The sequence below is a fragment of the Lottia gigantea genome (assembly GCF_000327385.1).
Source record: "Lottia gigantea unplaced genomic scaffold LOTGIsca_9, whole genome shotgun sequence".
Lineage (NCBI taxonomy): Eukaryota > Metazoa > Mollusca > Gastropoda > Lottiidae > Lottia > Lottia gigantea.
In genome coordinates, this window is record NW_008710950.1 from 4003330 (window position 1) to 4008771 (window position 5442).

Here is a 5442-nt window from a genome sequence, read left to right on the forward strand (position 1 = left end):
CCTCTAAATGTAAACAATTAGTAATTCAACCCGGATGTGCCACGCCCACATAAGTTTTTTTGTCATAAGTGACTTCATATTCAAAGTGTCTAGTTGTATTCCAAATATCAAGGTTCTACATCAAATAGATCATAAGATATACATATACCAAGCTCAAAAAGACGCAAATATTGTAAAAAAAAAACTCAAATTTGAAAAAATCACGAATTTCAATTTTGCTTTAAAATAACGATTGTTATATATCTATGTAAAGTGCATGAGAAGCACATTAGGAAACCGAAAAAATTAACCCTCTAGGTTAATTAGGTCACGTGCTAGAGCAGTCCAAAGTTGCGAATTTGGCTTTTACGGATAGCTATAAAACCGGAAGTACATGTCGGAGGTCAAAGGTCAAAGTATCAAATGATAGCCAAGGTCAATGACCTTTGACCCTATAAAGGTCAAGGTCATCAAAGGTCAAGGTCACGAGATATACGCCATCAAATATTGAAAAAATTCAATCGCAATTTGCAAAAAAGCAAAATCGAAATTCAAAAATCGGCTTTCTGCGATCTCTCTTAATTTTTATGTTCTTTCATTTGACACCAAAATTTTGAAATTCGGTTCGGCCAAATTGGCTGAATAAAAATCGAAGAGTTTCAGGGAAATCAAAATGGCGGCCAAAGTTTCACGTCTGTTCCGGATTTTTTTTTCTTCGTTTTTTTGTCATAACTTTGTCTATCTATCAGCATAAATTTTTTTGTCCTATACAAATTACACCGGAAGATATTCAACCGGAAGTGAACATCGATTTCCTGTTTAAACCGGAAGTGAAATTGAAATTTTTACTGTACCATTTTGTTTACATTCTTAAACTGTCTTTGCTCAATTTTTTTCAGATTAATCAGACAAAAAGCAAAAAAAATGAAAAAAATGCAAAATTTGGCAAAAAAATGTCTGCGACAAATTTTCGAATTTTAAAATTTTGAAACTGCTATTCTTTCAGATTTTGCCAGTAGATTCCAAAAATGCAAACCCAAAGAAAATCGACCGAAAAATACGACTTCTAGAGCCGATTAACTATTCTTGCATATATTGAACTGTGGCACTTCCGGTTTTGCCAAAAAGATCCAAAATATATTTATGCACATCGTCGCCTATATCTAAGGTTCGTGAATGTTGAATGGTTGCTGCAACTATTGTAGTCTAAGCTCAGGAAGGTGTGTAAATTTCGATAAAAAAAAAAAAAAAAAAAAAAAAAAAAGAATTGACATTTCGATAACAAACTGGGACTTTGCTGAAAGCAAAGTCCCACAATGAGTTTTCTGGGTCTGAGTGCAAAATCTGATTTCTTGGGACGCGACTGGACGCAACCTATAATCACCAATTGTTGTAACTAAGCAGATGCCTTCAGAATTCTGTTCATATGCTACAGAGATGATGTGAATAGCAAATTAATTTTTGAAGACTGAAAATGGGGCATTGTTTGTTTTCATTGAACTAATTTTCATATACATGTACATCATAACTTGACCTACCTTTGTCTATTATCTCCCACTGGACTGAGAATTTGTTTACCAATTCAATTTTTGCCATTTTGTTAAATCTATTACACTGTATTCCCTGTAATTGACATATTTGTTGATGTAGAGATATACAGTAATTTCATGAATAGTGGTCCAAATTTCAACACATCATCAATTTACACATAGCTAGAGTTCAGTCTGAACAATCAGTATCACTATTTACAAAAAAATGAAATGAAATGAATGGAGTTTTACATCCTACTATTCTGCACCATGTGGGCCATGTCAGGTCCTCTTACCTGCATCGCTGACAAGGGGGACCCGAGTTGAAAAAAGAAAAACTATTTTAAGGCCTATACCGGTTTTTTCAATGAGTTTCTGTGGTCTTGAAGATGCCCCTTACAATTTCATGAAAGTTTCAATGTGAAAGATCCAAGCACAATCAATAAAATAATTCTTAGAAAATAAAAATAGCGATCAACTTCTTTATTTTCATTTCTCAGTATTGTGATTTTGTGAATTTTGCTATAATGGTAATACATGTAATCCATAATTTACATGTAACAACTGGAGAAGTACACAAACAAAGTTAATTTTATATTTCTGTCGCCATTTGTCAACAAAACTTTCTGCTCAAGTCCATAGTCTCGGAATTGCTTTCCCCTAAGAAACCATTCACGAGAAAACACTGGCCTTGTATTAATAGGAAACTTCAAATTTAATTTTTTTAAAACGATTCCTCGGTGGCCAGGTAAATTTTTAGAAACTATATAAAGGGTTTAGATATACATTGTAGTTTCACACATAGTAAGCATAGTTCTTCACGTTGAAAATAAACCGGTCTAGCCTTTTAAAATAAAGTCTATACTTATAAGCTAATGGTTCATTTACAAAATGAATGAAAATCAGACTGTTTTTGAAAGAGTTAGGAGACAAGATTTAGTCATTTGACATTTTTATGATGATGGCATATCCTCCCCCTTTAAACATATACATTTATATATAATCACAAATGTATAATATATTTCCAGACATTCCCCTGGCTGAAATCCTTGGTTTTATTCTAAAGTGATCTTATGACACTATAGATCATCAAAACATTAGACAATTATTCAGAAGTGACATTAAATTGAAACCTGGTAGGACTATAAAGATATCTCTTGGTATCTTTTTCATATTGCTATATTAAAAAGCCTCAATGGATGAATAAAACATTTATCATGTTATCATTTCAAATATCAGAAGATATATATGAGTATTATTTTGAATCAAACTTTTGTCTTATAAATTCTATAGTGTTAGTCAGCAGTCAAGGCAAATTTGCTCAAATATTTTACCTACTTGATACTAACAATCCACCATACATTAATATATTGAATCTTCAGGTGATTATATAACTGAATGTGGGTTACAATAACTCAATAATTACACTATCTTCTCCATTTCTCAAAAATACTAGTAATCCAAGTGTTGTGTTTTTTTTCGGAGAAAACAGATTAAATATTTACGGATTTTCCGATGTTAAAAATAGAAAAATAGGTCATTCAAGATTGATGAGGGTTGTCGTACAATAGGTATAAGGAAACACACGAGTACCAATAATCAAATACTTAAAATATCATATTGCTATATACAGAGATTATATTATATATTATTCTTATAGTATCAAGTTATTATAGTAATCAATTCTCTCTGCTATATAGTAATGGTGTAAAATTTAAATATCTTACAAATATGAAGTGTAGAGTTAATAAACATTGTAGGTCTGTATAATCATTTTACTACATGGTGTTATGTTGAATCCTATTAAATATGATGTATGTCGTAAACATAATAATTACTGCTATAGATGGGTTTCCTCATTTTTTAGTGTCTAATTAGTGTCTAATTAAGCAAACTATTTTTGATTAATTGGTGTTTGTAATAAATTATCATGTATTTTAATCAAATTATTATGTTCTTATTGCATATAATAAATATAATTTTAATCAATCATAAATGTCCATGTATGAACAGTCCGCATAAACAAAAAAGTAATTTTTGACCTTTCTTGATCGGTCAATCATTGAAATTCTGCAGGTAATTCTTTTCTAATTTAGCTAATTATTAATTAATTATGGACATGTGAGACAAACTGGTATTTTATGTCGGGGGGTGGTTTGTATTGTTGTAGTAGCCAAATTACTCTCCATGTTTTAAATCTAAATGAAATTGCTCCAAAAATCTACCCACTTTACGTCAACGAGACATGTATTGCTTTAATAGGTTAAAGCGGACTAGTGACCTGTTTGTTTTACTACCTTTATACCATTATGACACAACCTAACTATCTGTACAGATAATAAGTCATTAGAACACTTCTACTTTCTATTCATATAAGTATTAGTATTTTCATTTTCATCAATGAAAATAAGAGCAACCCGTCTTTAATGGTGTGATTATTAAATTTATAAAGAAGGATGTATCTATTAAACATTTTATTACGATATGTTTTTTAATCCTATTAAGCATTAATAATATAGTAAACAATTTACAGCTATTGGTGTGCTATTTAAACCTAATAATTATTATGTATATTTTAACAACAGTTTTACTGTAAATGATGTAATATTTAAACCTAATAAACATGATGTAGGTCTATATACTAAACATTTTACTGCTAAAGGTGTGATAATTAAATCTTATAAATATGATGTGTCATAATCATTTTACTGCGAACGGGTTGATATTTAAACCTTATAAAGTTGATGTAGGTCTATTTAATAACCATTTTACTCCTATAAGTGTGGCAATGAAACCTTACAACTATGATGTACGTTTTAATCATTTTACTACTAATGGTGTGATATTTTAACCTTATAAAGATGTAGGTCTATATAATAACCATTTTACTTCTAGAAGTGTGGTAATGAAACCTTATAAATATGATGTACGTTTTAATCATTTAACTGCTAATGGTGTGATATTTTTGCCTTAAAAAGATGATGTATGTTATAATCTATAATACTAATGGTGTGATATTTAAACCTTATAAAGATGATGTAGGTCTGTATATAACCATTTTACTTCTAAAAGAGTGATATTTAACCTTATAAATATGATGTGTCATAATCACTTTACTGCTAATTGTGTGATATTTAAACCTTAAAAATATGATGTACGTGTTAGTCATTTTACTGGTAATGGTGTGATAGTTAAACCTAATAAATATGATGTGTTATAATCATTTTACTGGTAATGGTGTGATATTTAAATCTAATAAATATGATGTGTTATAATCATTTTACTGCTAATAGTGTGATATTTAAACCTAATAATTAAGATGTGTTATAATCTTTTACTGCTAATGGTGTGATATTTAAACCTAATAAATATGATGTGTTACTGTTATAATCTTTTACTGCTAATGGTGTGATATTTAAACCTAATAAATATGATGTGTTATAATCATTTTACTGCTAATGGTGTGATATTTAAACCTAATAAATATGATGTGTTATAATCTTTTACTGCTAATGGTGTGATATTTAAACCTAATAAATATGATGTGTCATAATCTTTTTACTGGTAATGGTGTGATATTTAAACCTAATAAATATGATGTGTCATAACCGTTTTACTGCCAATGGTGTGACATTTAAACCTTATAAATATGTTTACGTTTTAATCATTTACAGCTAATGGTGTGATAGTTAAACCAAATAAATATGATGTGTTATAGTCTTTTACTGCTAATGGTGTGATATTTAAACCTAATAAATATGATGTGTTATAATCTTTTACTGCTAATGGTGTGATATTTAAACCTAATAAATATGATGTGTCATAAATCATTTTACTGCTAATGGTGTGGTATTTAAACCTAATAAATATGATGTGTCATAAATCATTTTACTGCCAACGGTGTGATATTTAAATCTTATAAATATGATGTAAG